The sequence below is a fragment of the Hipposideros armiger genome, unplaced genomic scaffold, assembly GCF_001890085.2.
Source record: "Hipposideros armiger isolate ML-2016 unplaced genomic scaffold, ASM189008v1 scaffold_83, whole genome shotgun sequence".
Taxonomy (NCBI): domain Eukaryota; kingdom Metazoa; phylum Chordata; class Mammalia; order Chiroptera; family Hipposideridae; genus Hipposideros; species Hipposideros armiger.
Window position 1 is genome coordinate 916,469 of NW_017731433.1, and position 20,449 is coordinate 936,917.

Below are 20,449 nucleotides of genomic sequence, written 5' to 3' on the forward strand. Positions count from 1 at the left end.
ACCTTTAGAACATAATTGATATTAAATACAAATATAAGAAAAAATGAGACATAGAATAGTATTTGCTTGTATTTCAATTTCTCCCATAACCTTCACTTGCAAAACTGTAATTCATTTTTTTAAGGAAGCATCCCAAAATAAGGTAGGGCCTCACAAATCTCTCAAGTTTTGACAATATTGCCAACTGCCAATTTTATTATAAAGGCATTCACAAAGTATGTGATTTCTGAATAAAAAACCACAGTGTTATTCAAAATCTCTGGAATTAAATTAAGAAATAAGAGAGCCTTGTAACAATCTGAACTGGTGCAAGGAACAGTTGCAGCCTCGAGGCCAGGTCTCACTCATTCACCATTCCCAAATGACTTTCTTTATAGCCACGTTTTATAGGTCTATGAAGACAGCAGGGATTAACTTCTTAGGGTCATTCCTTAACTCGAATCTCCATTGGAGTTCCAGTTCATCCTGAAGACAGGATAGGATGGTTGAACAAAGCGGAAAGGATGTTTCAGTGTCAGGGACTAAATGGTAAGTTAGAGAAACTCATGTTTTCCCTTCCTATCAGATCTGACCCAAAATTATCAAATGAATTGATGAATGTGAAAGTACTTAATATACCAGGAAGGGGGTGAAGGGAATCAAAAGGTAAAAAGAAAACAAAATATAGAAAAAAAAAATAAAGAAATGCTAAATGTCCATATAATGGTCTTTCTATCCCCTTCCTCTTCTATTCACTAAATTATAAATGCCCTAGAGAAGTTTATTCCTTTCTCTGTTTCCTCGTACCTAGCACAGTACTCTACATAGTCAGTCTAAGTCAACAATAGTGTTAGTTGGAAATGTGGTGATAAAAAGTCAGATATAGGGCTGGCTGGGTGGCCCAGTTGGTTAGAGCGTGAGCTCTGAGCAATAGGGTCGCAGGTTCTATTCCCACATGGGCCAGTGAGCTGCGCCTGAGTTGAGCTGCCAACAGGTGGCCAATGGCTCAGTTGGTTAGAGTGCTGCGCTGCCCATCCTCCCCACCCCCACCCTGCAAATATATAGACTGAAAGCGGCAACTGGACTTCGAGCTGAGCTTGCGCCCTCCACAAGTAAGACTGAAGGACAACTTGACTTGGAGCTGATGGGTCCTGGGAAAACACAATGTTCCCCTTCCCCAATTCCCCAATAAAATCTTAAAAAAAAAAAAAAAAGGTCAGATATAATCAATGCCCTTGAGTTCGTGCAGTCTTGCAGGGAAAAGAGACAATAAAGAAATAAGACATGTCAATCTGCACTTTGCATAACTCCAGGAGCATACCTGCATCACATTATTTATATTTATATATATGTATATATACATATATGTATATACACACACATATACACATGCTTAACATTTTTTTTAAAAACAAAACAAAAATAATTATTGAAATACACAGGTGATTATAATTTCATTACATGCACATAAACCCCAAATTACATTGATAAGAGACATGGATCTGCTATTGCCGCCGCCAGACTAAAGTCACAGTGCTTCTCACAATGAGCAGCCCTCCATGATGGGGTTCCTGTACTATAATATGCATATTTCTTTTCCAACATGGTCTCTGAATAACAGGTCAAATACTTCAGCTAGTACTCAAAGAACATGTAATTCTACATATTCTAATGATAGAGGAAAAATTGGCTATGATAAAATTATGTTAGTCTCCAATGTGGTAACCTCCAGAGGGACTTCTTTAGAGTAAATATGAATACAAGTAATTTCTGCCTGCCACACACCTTAGCATCTAAGGTACAATTTCTCTTTTATTGCAACTCGAAATCTAACTGTCCTCCAATGGAGCTCAATCAGTAACACAATTTCTACTACAATGATCAAAAATATGGTCTTGGGGCCAGCCGAGTGGCACGATCGTTAAGAACTGGCTTGGAACGCCAGAGGGCCCCGGTTCGGATCCCACATATGAGGGCCAGTGACACTGCCCTCTACAGCTAAGATGCTGAACAACAGCTCAACTTGGAGCTGGGCTGCCGTGAGTTGCCAGCGACAGCCTAGGCTGCAGCCCCTGCTGCAGTGGGTTGCCATGGGCTACCGTGTGTAGCCAGCAGCCGCAGTGAGTGGCCATCTATAAGCCGGTGACTGATCTGCCTCGCCCGGGAAGAGAGCAATGATGGTGCCCACTTGGGCCAGTGAAGCAACGTCCTCCACAACTAGACCGAAGAACAAAACAACAGCAACTTGTCTGTTCATCTTCCCCCAATTCCCCAGCGCTGTTCCCATCCCCCCAATTCCCCAATAAAAATCTTTATAAAAAAAAATGGTCTTGAGTCAGGCAGCCTCGATTCAAATCCTAATTCTAAACAATTACTGGTTGTGTGACCTTGGGCAAGCTACTTAACCTCTCTGTACTTTAGTTTCCTCATTTAAATTGGGTATAAGGGTGCCTCTACCTCATAGGATTGTTGCAAGAATTATATTAAGATCATGTAAAATGCTTAGCATGATGCCTGGCACTTAGTTACTGTTCAATAAATATTGGCTATTATATACAAGCTCATCTCAAAGAAAATGTAAGGCAGTTTCACACATAATATATACTCAATAAATATTTGACAAATGAATGAACCAAACTATCATTATTATGCATCCTATACTTATTTCTGGTAATTTTATTTCCAAGGGACTGGCCTGAGTAAACAACAGTGACTAGCATTTACCTAATAGTGATTGCTGTTACCCAATATAAGCTTGCTGATAAAATCCTCTTCTTCCTTTCTTTTTAAATGACACTTGATTCTAGGCAAATGTATAAGATTGAGATTCAATAGATTGAATTAACTTTTTGGGTGGTTAAAAAAATAGATTACCCATACAAAAATGTAAGGGTGACCTTGAAAAACAAGATTATATTACATTACATGCAAGGTACAATTAATTTTGTAGCTAAAATGAGAAACTGAATTTTTCATCTTCATACAGATAAAAATGGACCACCAAACTACATTACCTTTATGCAAATAAATTATTTATAATTGTTACAGTGACGGTGCTTTCATTTTTTACATTGTGTGTATTCTTAAAACGTAAGTCTCTTAAAACTGCAACTTTCCATAACATTTCAAATACAATAATATATACAATCACATTATTTAAATTCTAAATCACTTTTAGTTTATATTATAGAGAAAAAATTACTTAGCATGGAATTGACTTAAAAGTCTTAGTAACATTACCATATCATAATGCTCTTAAGAAGGCAGCAACATATAAGCAGCAGTACTTCACTTTTATCATCCACACATTGGTTATGCGAGGTACACATAAATTTTTTATCCAAGATTCAAATAATGTAAGGACCAACTTTAAAAATGTAAATTTAGCATTTACTAAAGGCTTATACTTAATAATAAAAACTGGGATCATTATCAAATTTTAAAGCCAAATATCAGCAAGCGCTTTCTGACAATACCTTATGAGAGAGTGACTTGGTATACTCATGAAAGCATATAAGGCCACAGTAATTGAGACCTGTTGAATTTATTTTATGCCATTACTATAGTACTGTAAAGGATTAGAGAATTTGTTTTCAGGGTCAAAACCTAATGCAATTTATTTTTGAAATTTAGTTTGCAAGTTTTAAAAATACTGATATTTTTTTATTCTCATAAGTATATAGGTTGAAAGCAAACAGAATATTACCATAAGACCCACTGAAATATGAAAGAATCCCAAAATATAAGTTCCTTTGAAACAAGTACTACTCAACTTTACAAAGCCACCTTGTCGAAAGCAGGTAATATTAAATAAAGATAAAATTCAAAGAAAGGTACCAAGGTTAAAAAAAACCAACAACAAAAAGGAAAGATTTTGTTGAGGACAAAATGAGATTAACATTAGGGAAGAACAGAATCCGTTAAAAGTTAGTTTCTTCCATGTTTGTGTTTTGTTATAATGAATGTTGCTTGCAAAAAAACCAGGACAGTGATAGGGTCTCCAAAATATTGTTATACACCAAGTCTGAAGTAACAGAAAATTACCCCTTTGTCATTTGCCCACAGAAAACTGCCTATCCTAATTTTTAAAGACTTCCATGAAAGAACAAGCACCTTTCTACAATTTACATTAAGCTTCTGTCAATAACTCCTTTTTATCTAAGGGCGAGAAGCATGTCTGTTTTACTCATTTCTGTATTTTTGTCCCTAGCAGAGTGCTGAAGGCTCTGTGAATGAATGCACTCATTCATTCAATCATTTATTCATTCATTCAGCAAGTATTTATTGGGCACTTACTTTGTTCCAGATACTGTGTTATTATTGAGGTAAGGCACAGGACACATGAGAAGGCCCTGCACTGGTAGCTTATAGTCTAATGAGGGAGACAGGCATTTATCAAATAAATACAGAAACAGTTCCTACTGTGATGATGCTACAAAAGAGAAGTACAGAATATTATGGTGAAGATATCGTGGGAACTTACTCTAATTTTAGGAAGGAGAGGTCAAAGAGGTCAGCAAAAGTTACCCTGATGAATGACATTTAAATTGAGACTTGAAAATTAACTAGGAGTTGGCCAGAATTGGGAGGGGGAGGGGAAGCAGTCCAGGCATGGGCAATAGAACATGTACAAAAACTTCCAAGTCAGCAAGGAGTTTATGTATATAGTAATTGAAAGGCACATAAATGAAAAAGGCTGGCAATAAGGATGGAGAGCTGGACAAGAGTCAAAAGATAAATTGTCAGTACAAAACAGAAGATGGTAATAGTATTAGAATATTAAAGTCATTCTGAGTCTTTTTTTCTTGTAAAATAGATTAATCTAAGAAAACTGAGTCTACAATATTCAAGATCTGCAATAAAAAGATCTAGATTATGCCTTCATCCCACCCTGTGACCAGTTAACCAACTGCACTTAACCAATCTGAACCTCTCTACATTCTCTTTGTGAATAGGTATTCAATATTGTACCTACTGGGAATACATGAATACAGTCCTGTTTTTATGACTTTATAGCCTTAAAGAGAAAGAGATAGATGTATATGGGAGACATCCTAAGTCCCATAAGAGATGATGTCCCAAGTCTGATACAAGGCTCCTGCAAAACTTTCCAAAATGAGAACATGGACATTGGTGAACTTCAAACTACTATAAAAATACACGTGTACACATAACTCTGTGAACTCTAAATTATTCAACGTGCAGATATCCAAAATGACCACAGTGCCGCAACATGACTGAAAGATGATAAATACAATAGAAACATTATTCCGCGACTGCAACATAGGTGAAATATCGTAACTATAATGGATCTCAGAAAAGAGAACTTAGTGGTAGAACTGAACCAAGGACAAACACATATGCTGAACAAGTACATTACATTAACTGCACTTATTTCCAAACCTTCCCAACTTTTAGTTCAAAAGCTCATTCCACAACCTCATACCTGCATGTGAAAAGTTAGAACTCATTTCACACCTCCCCCAACAAAAAGCAAACGCATACACCCCCATCTAGAAACTACATAAACATTCTTGGTTTACTATCACTGACTCATGTTTATGGTCTAAACTACCTCACTATTTTAATACAGCACAAAGCCAGTTATCCCCCAATAATTTTCTATTTGTTTAGTTGGTCTTCCTTGTTGTCTGCATTATTCATGGTACTATATTATTCCTGATTTTACTTCATTCTATAGTACCATACTTCTCTTCTATTTTAAAGGTCATATTAATGTCCAGACCATCTTAACTTCAATCATTGGGAAATATTTAGATCTCTGAGTCTAGAAAGTGTGCATTCAGAAAATAATAATAATTGCAGAATACATTCAAATTGCAGCATATTTCAATGGTCAACTTATATAACAGTAAACCATGATTGATTACCTGCTATCAGTAGATATCTGATTCTTATTTATAAACTTACCATGAAGAAATACTGATGTCAATGAATACACTCCAAAATTGTATTAAAGAACTATCCAATAATATTCATGAGATACATAACGCTAAATTGGTCATAGTAACCATTATATAGGATAGGACTGGAACAAGTATGCTCTCTGCTCAATACAAAACATAAATATCCTATTTTTTCATTCTTTAATGCAAAATGATGTGGTAAAAATCACAGATGACGCAAAGAAAAATAAAATATGTAAGAGCCTGATGTTATTTACACAAACATCTCAGAGTCAAGAAATAAGGGGAAAAGTAAATAAAAATCAACAAAATGTTACCTGTAAAAAATGCAACGTTATCTTTTTCTCTAGTCATGAGTACACTAAGCTCTCAATACTGTATTATTTGAAAAAAGTGTAAAATGTTTTGTGAATGAATTCAAATCCCATTGTTCTCAGTTTTACAAAATGAGAGTAAAAACAGTCCTATGTTGGGAAAAGACTATCTTTTAACTGTAAGGATGGGATATACTGTTTAACTGACGTTCTCCTGTATCATTATCTACTATTTAAAGTGGTAGGTAGTACAGCCCATCATTTAATATACCCCTAATAAAGGAAAAAATGTCAGCTTAAGTTCATATTTTTTTCCTATTTTTCCAAAAGGTTAGAGTGTGTCCTTCCTTCTTTTATTGAGGAATTTTAGTTCAAAAAGTCTTCACCTCACAAACGGCTTCTTAGAAATACACAGAATGCATTACTTTGCAACTTCCTCCACCCTCTTCAAAAAACATAACCAACTCTTTCTTTCTGGTGCAGCACCTCTGATTCAGAGTCTGGACTACAAATAGATTCGATTCAGAAGATCTGTCCCTGCGTGTGTGACCTTGGGCACCTCATTTATCCCCTCAGTTTCCTCATCAGCATCCCAAAGTGAATGCTCTTGGAAAATAGTAAAAGTGTAAACATAGCTTAAGAATTACAGCTAAGAGGATTAAAGTTTTCTGCTTAGGGCAAAATCACCTCCTTAGAGGGGCCACATCATGAAAATGGAACTGAACCCGTAGGTCTCTGTCAACATTTGACTCTTCTTTTTACAGTTCTCCTCTTTCCTCAAAGGGTATATGACCTGAGTCACTCCCAGAGCAGACTCCCAACGTCCTTTCCTTTTCCCACTCTTTCACCACCCTACTTCTAAAGCAGTGGGGAAACAGCAACCTCACCTCCCCCCAAGCCACACCTTCAGAGGACCCCACCCCAGACACATCCGCCCTCTCCTTCTCCGGGGCTACCAAGGGCCAACCTCGCCCTTCCCCTCCCGCCCCCACCTAGAGGAGACTTCCTGGAGGCGTTCAGGGCCGAGCAGGGCAGGCGGCATTTACAAACCCGTTTTACGCCACTCGCGTAGGGTAACCTCGCTTACGCCCATAGGGCCCGGTTCCCAGCCCCGTCGGCTCCGCCTGCCAGAACCAAGCCCCAATGCCTCAGCCATGGCCCCTGAGTAAGCCCAAACCTCTTCTGCTCCGCCCGGGGCTACACGGACTGGGACAGAACAGCCACACCTTACCGGCAACTGAGGCACTCACTCCACTTCCCACCTTGGAGCCCTCTTCAACTCCCGGATCAATTCACTCCGGCGACGCCGGAAGGACCCGAGAGGAACCAGGCGTTGTCCGGAATCCGGCCCAGCCGGAGTCACGCAGGGGCCTATGGGGACTCGTAGTTTCACTCGCCGACGTCGTCGACAATTCCTGTACACAGAAGACTACAATTCCCGGCAGGCCGTGCGGTGGAGCCTAGGGCGATAGGTGGGGACATTTTCAGCCAATAGTAGGAGAGTTCCCTGCCTTTGCGGGAGGAGGTGAAATGAAGAGAGAGGGTGCACGGAAAGAGGAGGAAGGGAGGGGTCAACTCTCACCTGCGCCAATCAGGGTGTAGGGTCGGCCCCGCGGCAACTCACCCTTTGTGGGGGCGGTCTAGCGGAGCAGAGGAGGAAAGGGGGTTGAAGTGTGGGGGGAGAGTTCGAAGTAGGGAACTTGGAACGGCCGGGCTGTGGACCCCGCGCGGACCGAGAGGGAGCACCAGCGGAATCGCCGGGGTGGAGGGAGGACGCGGTGGAGGGATGCGCCCGGGCGGGAGGAGCAGCCTCCCCGAAAGCCCCAGGCACACTGAGCGACCAGACCTGCGGGTCGAGGAGGGATAGGTTGAGCCTGGGCTTCTCTCGAAGGCGGCGGGGCGGGGCGGGAGGTAGCTCCAGGTGTGAGGCCAGGGAATGAGAGGGGTCCCCAGGAGAAGGGAAGCGGCAGAACAGCTGCAGAAAGTGCAGGGAGCGGGAAGATTACTGGGGTAGCAGCTTCCCACCGCCTCCAGCAGGGGGAGGAGCAACAGCTGCCGAATTCTCCAACTAGAGAAGGGGGAGGCGGAGCTTGGGTCCCTGTAGCAGCCGAAGGCGCAGCCTGGACTGTAGTTTCCCGGGAGAGACGAGAGCAGGAGGAGTGGAGCGGAGCTCAGTCCTCGGAGCATCAGCTCCCGCATCCCGCCAGGGGTTGCAGGTGTGTGGGAGGTAAGCGTGGGTGCCTCTTCTGGCGTCCGCACACTGCCCGGGAGAAAGCGTCTTCCATAGAATATTATATCAAGGCACAGCGAAAAAGAGTCTCTGACTCGCGTTAGACAACTGGTGCAAACCCTTTTAGGTGAAATGTACAGTTTTGGAGTTTGAGAGGGAAAAAAGGAAAAGGTGGCTTGGCTTGAGTATTAAGGGCGTGGTTAGTGTTTTTTGTGTGAGTTGTACCAGGAAAACTGTTCTGGAATTGAGGGAAACCCTGCTAATTGAGAACAAGATGCTATCTGGATAGGTGCGTAGCTGGCAGGAAAAAAAGAAAAAAAAAATGTCATTGAAACAGAATTACTTCAGAACTCTTTCACATGAAAAATAACTTTGCATCCTTCAATGTTTACCTACCCTTTACGTTGTTTTATCAGTGTCCTGCTACCGACCTGTTTTCCAGGGTGGTTGTACTGCAGGTTCCTAGAATTGAAAGAAATCTGTGTTAAAGAAGCAAATGCAGGCAGGAATAATCAAGATGACTGAACCTATCAGAAGTATAACTTTTGCCAGCAATAATGTAAAAATGTGTTTCAATAAACGGATACTTAGCTTTCTTTCCAGTGGCTCTAGGTGTTGGAACAAAGACCAGGACTCAGCCTACGGTAGAAACATACGGTGTACTACATTGCTGCTCCTTATTCTCTCATTTGTTTCTGGTAATATTTCTACGTTTTGAAAAACAAAAGTACAAGAAAAGCTGTGCTAGGATCTTTTCTGTTTAGAGAGTATGTGCTAATTGATTACCCTTAGTATGTGTTATGAAGGATTCAGACTTAAAACACATTTAATAGTATCAAATAATACTTTATGGTTGGTATTAAACAATGTGTCATTTCTTTTATTGTAATTAAATACCTGTGGATGAAAATATGTTTTAATATGAGGTAAAGATGAAAGTCACACGTACCTTTGTGTAACAATGACAAAAATCACAGCCTTTTCTTTTTAGAAAAGTATGTAAAAAGCAGTTTGCCTAGTTCTTTTTCATTTTGTTACAGAGATTCCCCAGATTACATAGCTTTTAATCATAGTAGCATATTGCAGCACATTTTGCTCTGAAATGCTTTCATTTTGACAGTTGTGTATTTCAGAGTCTGCTTGAGTACTTTAATTTGGATTTTTTTTAACTAGGGTCAATAAAATGGAGTAATTCCCTTCTATTTTCTTGTTTTCACGTTTTGATGATTTACTTAGGACTTTTGGATTTTATTTCTGTAAGGCATACAAAAATTCCTGTTTGAAAAGAAATGGCTGGAAGAAATTCTATTCATAGCTTCAAGTTCGTTCCTACTGAGTGCTACTACTGATAAGCCTCAGTGACTTATCAGTGTATTTATTCTTCTCCTCTGGTACCCCCTTCCACACTCTCACACACCAGAGAAATATACAGACTGACAGGTCTTAGAAAAACAACTGTTTTTAGATTGCCCCAAGCAGATCAGGTAAGTATTAGAAGCAGCAGAGACCTTAGAAAAAAGAAAAGCCACAGTAGCCACTAAACTTAGCAGCCATGGTATAGATCCCATTTTATCTTGGCTACATCACCAGAGAGTCAATTAATCCACATAGCTGATACAATCCTGTGAAAATGATTTTAGGAAAAAATGCGTGCTAGGGTATAGTGAGGCATGGAAAAGATTCTTTGCCCTTGTTGTTTGTGATTAAGTGGATTGTTCTGAATCTGTCTTAGATTCTCTCTCAGGCTCTGCTATTGATTCATTTTGTGAAATTGAACATTTGCTGTCACTGGTTTATTTTTCCCCTGTAATAATAATAATTAATAATACTAGCAATGAAGTTCTTTCAGAGCCTTTATTAAAAGGTCTTTTTGAAAGAGTTTGGTTGGGATCAGTTAATAATCAAATAAATGGGATAGAAAATAAATATCAAACTGTTGAAATTCAGATGTACTCTGATTCCAACTGTTTATAGGTCTACTCTGAGATATTATAAAGGATAGAATATCGGTAGGAATGAATGAGTTTTGGGTATTAAAGTACTGGATTTTTTTGCCTGTTTCCAAGATTTGAATGCTTTTGATTATGTTCGATGAAACAGATTAGGTCCCTATATCATTTGGGAGTAAGAAGATCTATTTTTATAAGGGAGAAAATCATTAGCAATATATGATACTTGGGTATTTGTTACCTTGAACTCTTGACACATTTTAAATTGATGTTCACATTAAATCCGATAACCTGAAGACTCCTTGATTGTATCTTACTGGTGTTGAGAAGGTTCATTACATGAGAGTTTAATTTTATGTAAAGCACTGCCTAGATTAAAGGCATGTTTATTCTGCTCCTGATTTTTATTATTTGTGTATGGCTATCAGTGAATATATGATAGGATGAAAAAGGAAAACCAAGCAAGTGCAGAAGGTCTCTCTTGAATGGAAGATTCTCTTGGGATTAATGTTCTTTAGCCAAAAGATTTGGTTAATTTCAAATTACAAAATATATTTTAGACTTTTTTTTTCTAATTTAAAATTTTGACTCTAAGCCTATTGAGTAGCATGGATTTCTCTTTCTAACAGGAGTATTCACTGATGCATACAGCACTAAAGAACCAGACTTAAAGGTTCAGAATCAGATCAAATGGTTTTGGTGGGATTGGATGGGGTAAGGGCTTTACAAGTGGGGATACTTAAGAAGAAAACTGTTTGAGAAAGATACCATTAGCAAGAGAAAAAAAAGATCAGTTTTTTTTTTGTTGTTGTTGTTAAAGATCTAACAGATGCCTGTAAGCGATTCCGTGGTCTTCCCTCTCCCCATCCCACTCATTAATTTCTAAAGGCCTATATTCATAAGGGGATACAGTACTTTCCTACATCGTCATTTTAACTGGAGTCAGACTGACATTGATTCATGAGATTTTGAATAATCATAGGTTATTGAAGCAAAGCAGAAAAGACTGTGCCTGTATACAGTCACTTCTAATGAAACTTATTATTTAGACATAATAATGAAAAGTAAAAACTAGAATGATGTTTTGCCCCTTAATAACAGGTACTTGAACCAGACACTAAAGATAAGCAAAAGCCACCTGTGTCCGTCCCCCCCGCCCCACCTTAAAGCAAACTCTTAAGGTTAAACACTGCTTTGGGGATCAGGATTAATTATTATACAAAAGTAAGGATTTATTTTTGTTCTGTTTTGAATCTTACCTCTCATGTTTTCAGAATTTGGTCCTTAAAGTTTGGTGCGTGCGTTTTTAGTAACTAGATTATTAGCTCCTGGAGACTAATTTTTTTGTGTCTCCTGCTGGTTCTGAGCACCTTACATCATGCTCAGCATAAAGAAGTAGCCCTATAACCCGCTTGCTGAGTTAAAACCATTAACTAATACTTCTTTAATGTATGCTTTGATACATCTTGCACTTTGATAGACAAGAGTCAGTTGACCTCACAGAATAATTACTATACATTAGGCCTACTGAGAATGTCTTTGTGCTGGTGAGCTTTTGCAAAAGTGTCAACTGAAACCCAGTTTGATTTAGACTGTGTGGGCTGTGAAAAGATTTATCTACAACTTTGTGTGCCAGTGTTTCTAAATTCACCCCAAGGATAGGGAATATGGGTGAGTGGAAAGGCCCCCCCACCGGAGGTACCCAAGGTCTGCCGTTCACAGCTAGGAAAGCCTGTGTGTCTCACCCCCATTTTACCTTAAGTAAAATATCTTTGTTGAAGCTTATCTCTAAAGAGCATATTTTATTCTATAAAAACTGAATTTGCTCTTCCATTTTTCTAATTGTTTCTTCTGGAAAAAAAAAAAAGAAGAAAAAAAGTCAGACTGATTATGTTTAACCACATGTGGAGTTAGGTGTTGATTGTTTTTTGCTTTTGACCTTCCAGAAACACATTAATCTGATTAGTGTTAGGATTAAGAATTGAAATGTGATTTTTCTTTTACTTTAAGGCCTGGAGAATTCTAGTTCATTGTAAATAGTTCTTTAGTAGTAAGTTTAATAACACATTTAACTGCCTTTTGTTTTTGTTTTAACATACTTTACTAGCATGCTGATACAGATGGGCTTAGAGCTGGGGATGGACCCTTCCTTCTTCATGTCCCTTTGGGGTTACGCTCAACACTTAGCACTGTGCCTTGTGTAGCGTTAGCTGAGTTCGTAACTGCCTTCACCACATGCTACCAATCTTCAGAGCTAAGACTTGAGTTTCATTCACCTTTGTATTTGCTTTGAGAACCTTATAGCCTATACTTGGTAACAACTTGTTTAAATGTTTGACAACTGAAGTGAAAGCGTCGTTTTACATTTTTTACTAACAAATACAATTACAAAAGTGGATTTTTATTAGACGTCTGTTTTAGCACCAAATTCAGCCCTCTGTCCACAACAGCTGCTTATATAGAGCTAAATATAAATATCACTCTCTTTTGTTGGATTTCTGAATGAATATAGCAAACATTGGTATTAACTGCAACCTTGCATATATGTGTATACTTTAGATATAGATTTATTAACTGGATGTCATTTGGAATTTGTGTAGTCTTGCCTGGCCTCTAGAACTTTACTGACTTAAAGGTGTACCTTTAAAGAACACTCCCCACACATACTTACACTTTCTAGGACTTTTTTTTTTTTTAACTGCACACATAGAAATAGAAACTTAAGGAAAATTGATAAATGTAATTGAGTGAGGCTTTATTTTAACTAAAAATTAACTAGACTTGAATGTTCTATTTTCAGTGAAGCAGTTGCATTGGGAGGCCTTATTCAGGCTTATTAAACTGAAATTCTACAAGTATTTGTCATCTTTGAGCCAGCATGGGAAGAGATGAATTCTGATCTTTGGTGCTAACGGTGCTCAGTGTTGGCCTGCATAGCTCCAGCTGCTGAGTATGCATGGTACCAGGACGTCCAGCCACTGCTTCAAGGGCCCCTTCTGGTGCAGCCTAGGAAAGGAGCTTTCTGAGCTCCTCACAGATTGTAAATGTGTGTGGGGGAAGGAAGGCAGATGGAATGGACTTGGATTTAATCAGTCTGGTTTCCTAAGTGTATTGTTTTTCCCAGATCTGTCTGAGACCAGCGTTCTCAGTAACAGTAACTCAGGTGTCACAAAGTGATCTCCATGGCACAATGTAGCAATTTCATGCTTACTATCAACTTTGTAGTCCACCCCCCCACCTCCGCAATTACCCACCCCACCCCCAGCATCTTGGCTTCATTGGAATGGGCCTGGAAGAGCTCACTGGAATACTTTTGATATTTTGCCCCACATTGGATTGCTTCTGTCATTTTTTTGATAACCTAAATTTTCTTTTTGAAAAACTAGTTTTATGTGAGGTATTTTAAGCCTCTATAACATGAAGAGTTAATTTTATTATTTTTTCACCTTTTAGTAGTATACTATAGATAATGTATTATGATGTATAATTTTTGCCATTCACTTGAATTAAATCAGTTATTGGAGCATTTAGTTGTTATGTACTTCACAAAGCAATTTAAATCATTGAAGCAATTAATGTTTTTTATATACATTCAGCCTCCTAGTTAAGAAACCTCTACAAAGTATCCTAAATTGTTTGATATTAAATAACTTGTTCTGTGTTCAAAGCAGTTTAAATTGTATTTGATATCAGATCATTTGACATATAATACTGGATGAAATTTGTATAATACCAGTATTCTCACAGCTATGTAACAATGGTATAATTTTTGTTTTTGCTAAATTAGAGAACCTTAAAAATTATGTTATGAGGCCTTAAGCACGAGGTACATTAACTTAATCTAAGTCAGAAAAGTAATTTTTTTCAGTATTTCAGTTTCTGATATGTCCTTTTAAAAATAAAATGCTAATAATTTAAAATTACAAAGGCCTAATAACTCTTATTTTTTAATATAACAGCAGAATTATCTAATAATTAGTACTATAAAATTAAACATTTTGAAGGAAAACCAAATCTTTTCATCCAAGATTATCTTAAAAGAAAATTTTTACTCACATTATATGACCCAAAAGTATTGACAATTTAAAAAATAGTTTTAAAGTATGTATCAATTAGAAATACTTTCAGCTGTAAGTTTTATGCACAATGACATAAAACAATAGAGATTTATTTTTCCAGAACAAGAAGTCTAGAGGAAAAGAATTATCAATTTGTGTTTAGAGGCTTAATGTCAGGGTTTTGTCTTCATGCTTTCTCTCGTGCTTGCTGCAATATGGATGCTTCTGCTGGTCCAGATATCATATTCTAGTTCAGAGTAGGAAGAATGAGGAATGGCTATACCTATTGAATCTTTATCTTTTAATCAGGAAATAAAAGTTTTCCCAATGACCCTCAGCAAATGTCCACCGTGGACTTACTGGTCCATGGCATGTGGCTGCCCTGAGCTCAAGACATTGAGATATCAAGGACTTGTGGCCTTTATGGTGGATAAAGCAGGGAAACAGTAGTTTGAGAATAATTTGGGGATAACCAGTCAATAGTTTCAGCCGTAATCGGATAATTAAAATCACGTTAACTTTAAATTGTATTCCTTCTCATTCTGACTCAGTGCCTCATGTATGTATGTTTGTTTTATCCCCAGGTTAGAAAACTATAATCTTCTTAAACCAAGTTTACACTTCTGTGACTACCAAATTTCAAGTCTCTAAGCAAAGACATTCCTCAAAAACTTGGTATCTCTAGTTAAAAAGTCCTTGAGCCCATACCTCATTTAATACTTGTCCTGTACTTTTCATTACACTATAGTCAGTGATACTTAAAAGGATAATTTCATCATAAATCTGTTTTAAATCTCAAACTATCAAAAAGTCCTGTATAGACTGCATTCAAGAACATGGGTATAAAGCAAATGAAAACAATTGAATATTAGGATGATTTTTAAGAAAATTTGTTTATCTGCCTGAAAAAGCAAAATAAGCCATTGTTTCATAGAGAGGAACTCACTCTAAAAGTTTTTAATCCTGGAATGTGGTGTTATTAACCATTTTTAAAATGTGAAAAGTATTATCGATATCTCTGTAGTGATTACTACCTAAATTATGGCTCATTCTTACAATGACATGTCTTGGACTTACAGTTTTGATAAATTATGATTTCTAGAGATAGGAAAGTCTGAGGCGAAAATTAAAACTGAGAAAATTAAAATAAACACATTTTTTCTACATAAAAAAATAACTCATAATAAAAGATGTTGACCATAGAATCTTGGCTATATTTCAGTTTTCTGCATTTTCATATCAATACTTTGATAACTTTTTGCATTTATCTTGTAACCTTAGGTGAGTGGCCCTATTGGGACAGAACTCTCCAGATAAATTGTAGCTACATGTAAATTTCTAAATTACAGTCCGTAGCATGGGATTGAGTGCTATAGAGAGAAACAACAAAATATATGAAATCACTCCTTGGCATAATCTTTTGTCAATATAATTAACAAAATACGATATTACAAGAAACATGTACATGAAAACAAGGATATGTGCCTTCAGACCGTGGTACTACAACAGTTACTATGTTAGAAGTCCAAAAGCAGAAGAGCTTGGTTTATGTTGTCATCAGGGAAGGCTTTGAGGAAGAAGTAGAGCAGTGTGGTGCATTGGGTAAGAGCCGAGGAGGCCAGCTCCAGCTTGCAGGCACACTGCCTTTTTTTTGTAAATCAAATTTTATTGGAACATGGCTACGCCCATCATTTACATACTGTTAAGATTTCATTCTTGCTACAACAGCAGAGTTAAGTCATTGTGAAAAAGACTACATGGCCCACAAGCCTAAAATATTTCCTATCTGGCCCTTTTTTAAAAAAATTCTGTCAACCACTGGTTAAGAATGTGGTCTCTACAGTCAGACAAAACTAGGTTCAAATTTGGACTTGATCCAAAGGTTGTTTATGTTGCTATAATGAGATTTCACATAAAGTGCATTGTACAATATCTGGCATGTGGTAGATGTTCAATAAATACTAAGTTTATTAGATTTTATTATGATTTATTATTTTAAATGAACTATAACTTTTAATTCAAATGTAATTCAAATACATTTAATCCAAATGTATTATTTTAAATAAACTATAACTTTTAATTCAAATGAACTATAATTTTAATTCCAATTTAATTCTACATTTAAGTAATCTCTGCCCCTAAAATAAATGTTCAGAAAACTGGAAAGGGCATCATCTATAAGAAATTTTCAAGAGTTGCACAAACTATTGTATAGGGACAATGAGCTTGATGTAAGAGCCAAACAACTAAAATGTATGGAAAAGTAAAGCCCAGACTTTATGGGTTTGGTTCCAGACCACTACAATAAAGCAAATATTGCAATTAAGCAAGTCACACAATTTTTTAGTTTTCTAGTGCATATAAAAGTTAGGTTTACATGCTACTATAGTCTATTAAGTGCACTAGCATTATGTCTAAAAAACCAATATACACACCTTAACTAAAAAATATTGCCAACAAATGCTAACAATCATCTAAGCCTATTGGAAAAATGGCACTGATAGACTTGCTTGATGCAGGGTTGCGACAAACCTTCAGTTTGTAAACAACACAATATCTGCAAAGCACAATAAAGTAAAACAATAAAGTAAGGTATGCCTGTAATTAAGACTGAACAGCATATTGAATATTGTAGGAAACTATGCCAGTCAACTAAAAAAGTTAAGATACTTTATTAGAATCTAGAGTAAATTGATATATAAAAGTGAATATAATAAAGAGGGGACATCACTACCAATCTTACAGCAATAAGAGATTATTAGGGAACACTGTGAACAATTATATAATAACAAATTAGATACGCTAGCTGACATGATCAGATTGCTACAAAAACACAAACTACCAAAACTACTTAATGAAATAGAAAATCTAAATATAGACTCAAAAATCCTCAGCAAAATACTAGCATATTAAATCTGACAACAATTAAAAATTATATACCATGATCAAATGGGATTTATTCCAGGAATTCATGGTTGGTTTAACAAAATCAGTGTAACATACTATACCAATAGACTAGAAGACACATGATCATCTCCATAGATGCAGAAAAACATTTGACAAACTCCAACATATTTCCATGATGAAAACTCAACAAACTAGGAATAGAAAAGAACCTCCTAAACTTGATAAAGGGCATCTACAAAAACCCCACAGCTGACATCATTTTTAATGATAAAAGACTGAACATTTCACCTTAAGATCAAGAATGAGAAAACGATGTCTGGGGGCCGGGCCAGTGGCTCAGTTGGTTAAGAACTCGCTTAAGAGTGTGAGCTCTGAGCAACAGCGGTTCGATTCCTGGCCCAAGCCAAGCTGCCACTGAGCTGCCTACAGGTGGCAGGATGGCTCAGCTAAAAAAGAAAAAGAAAAAGAAAAAGATGTCTGCTTTCACCTTCTGTTCAACATTATACTAGAAGTTCTAGCCAAGGTAGTTAGGCAAGAAAAATGAAAATCATCCAGGTTGGAAATGAAGTAAATCTATCTCTGCTCACAGATGAAATATCTTGTCCATAGAAAGTCCTAAGAACAACAACCACCAAAAAATTAAAAATAATAAACTGGAACTAATAAGTTCAACAAGGTTGCAAGATATAAGATCAACATAAAGCAGTCAATTGTATTTTTATACACTAGCAGTGAACATCTAAAAATGAAATTAAAAATAATTTATTTACAGTAGCATCAAAAAGAAGTACTTAGGAGTAGATTTTACAAAGGAAGTAGAAGACTTGTCAACAGAAACATAAAATGGTGCACAAATATCACTAAAAGATTAAATACCTAAATAAATTGGAAGATAGCTCATGTTCATAGATTGAAAGACTTAATATTGTTAAGATGGCAATATTCACCAAATTAATCTACAGATTCAGTGCATCAAAATATGAGCTATTTTTTTTTTGCAAAAATTGACAAGTCAATCTTAAAACTTAAGTGGAAATGCAAAGTACTTAAACATATATGTATGCATCAGTGGAATAGAATTAAGAGTCTAGAAAAAAAACCCTTACATTTATGGTCGATTTTTTTTAATTAAAATTTATTGGGGTGACAATGATTAGTAAAATTACATAGGTTTCGAGTGTACAATTCTGTAATACATCATTTATCATATTTTGTGTTCTGATTTTTAACGAGAGAAAGGATTGTCTTCAACTCATACTGAAACGGGTATCCACATGCAAAAGAATGAAATTGGTCCCTACCTGACACCATTTACAAAAATGTAACTCAAGGGGCAGCCAGTTAGCTCAGGTGGTTAGAGCACAGGCTCATGACATCAAGGTTGCTGATTCGATTCCCACATGGGCCAAGGAACTATGCACTCCACAAATAGATTGAAGACAACTACTTGACTTGCAGCTGATGGGTCCTGGAAAAACACTATTTCCCAATAAAATTTCTTTTAAAAATAAATAACTCAAAATGGATCACAGGCCTAACCATAAAAGCTAAAATTATAAAACTCTTAGAAGAAAACATAATCCTACATTTTTGTCACTTGCACTAGTCAGTGGTTTCTTAAATATGACACCAAAAGCACAAGTGGCAAAAGAATGTAAAACCAAATTGGACTTCATCAAATTTAAAACTTTGTGTTTCAAAGGACACACTCAAAACCATGAAAATACAAGCTAAGAATAGGAGAAAATGTTTGTAAACCAAATATTTGAGAAGAGGTTAGTATCCAAAGGACATAAAGAACTCTTAAAATTTTTTTTATTTTGTTTAAAAATAAAGACAACCCAATTAAAACAAGCAAAGGATTTGAATAGATGTTTCTTTCTCCAAACAAGATATAAAAATGTTCAATAAGCATGTGAAAAGATACACAACAGTAGTCACTAGGGAAATACAAATCCAAACCACCAGTGAGATACTACACATTCACTAGATAGCTACAATAAAAAATACAATAACAAGTATTAGGATGTAGAGAAAATCGAACCCTCATAAATTTTTGGTGGGATTGTAAAATGGTGCAGCCACATTAAAAAACAGTTTGGCTAGTCCTCAGAATGTTAACCATATGGTTAGCATATGACCCAGAAATTCCACTCTAAGGCATATGCCTAATAGATTTGAAAATACATGTTCACACCAAAACTTGTACACAAATGTTCATAGCAGCATTATTCATAATGGCCAAACAGCAGGAACATCCTTATGTCTATCAGTGAATGAATAGATAAAGAAAATGTTGTATAGCCATACAATAGATTATTAATTGACCTTAAAAATTAGTGAAGAACTGGTAGATGCTACAACATGGATAACTTTTGAAAACATTATGCTAAACAAAAAAAGCCAGATACAGCAGGCCACACTTTATATAAAATACCCAGAAAAGGCAAATCCATAAAGACAAAGTAGATTTGTACTAAGAGATGGGGGAATGGGGAGTGACTGCTAATGGTTATGGGGTTTCTTTCTCGGTAATGAAATGTCCTAAAATTATAATAGATAGTGGCGATGATAGGACAGCTTTATGAACATATTAAAAACCACAAAATTGTACAATTTAAAAGTATAAGTGAATATAAAATGAAAAAAACAGGGAAGAGTTATGCAAGTTTGGATTATAAGGAACCTAGACTAGCAGATAAAAATAAAATAGAAGGAAATATTCTCATTATGTATTACCGTGTTTCCCTGAAAATAAGACCTAACCAGAAAATAAGCCCTAGCATGATTTTCAGGGTGCTTGTAATATAAGCCCTACCCCAAACATAAGCCCCAGTTAAGATCGTCAGCCAGACCTGACTGTTGGAATAAACACAGATTTTTGTACATGAATAAATGAATAAATGTAGATTGTTGGAGCAAAAATTAATATAAGACTCAGTCTTATTTTCGGGGAAACATGATAGTTTGTCTCAAAACACCAAGCAAAGTTCATGAACAGAGACCTATATCTAGCCACACTTTAAGTTTTTTTGTTGTTTTTGTTTTTGTTTAATGAATGAGGTGGGTGGCTGGGGGGCGGGGG

General features: G+C 36.7%; 2 protein-coding genes across 2 annotated transcripts in view; one reads left to right on the forward strand and one right to left on the reverse strand.

Annotated features, from left to right (window-relative positions):
• PDCD10 (programmed cell death 10) overlaps positions 1 to 7,614 on the reverse strand; it is a 47,423-nt gene extending 39,809 nt beyond the window's left edge. Inside the window, exon 1 of the mRNA XM_019643969.1 lies at positions 7,452 to 7,614. The gene's annotated coding sequence lies outside the window, so the exon portion shown is untranslated. The remainder of the gene's footprint in view (positions 1 to 7,451) is intronic.
• Positions 7,615 to 7,895: 281 nt separating this feature from the next.
• Positions 7,896 to 20,449, forward strand: part of SERPINI1 (serpin family I member 1) — an 81,164-nt gene continuing 68,610 nt past the window's right edge. Inside the window, exon 1 of the mRNA XM_019643913.1 lies at positions 7,896 to 8,447. The gene's annotated coding sequence lies outside the window, so the exon portion shown is untranslated. The remainder of the gene's footprint in view (positions 8,448 to 20,449) is intronic.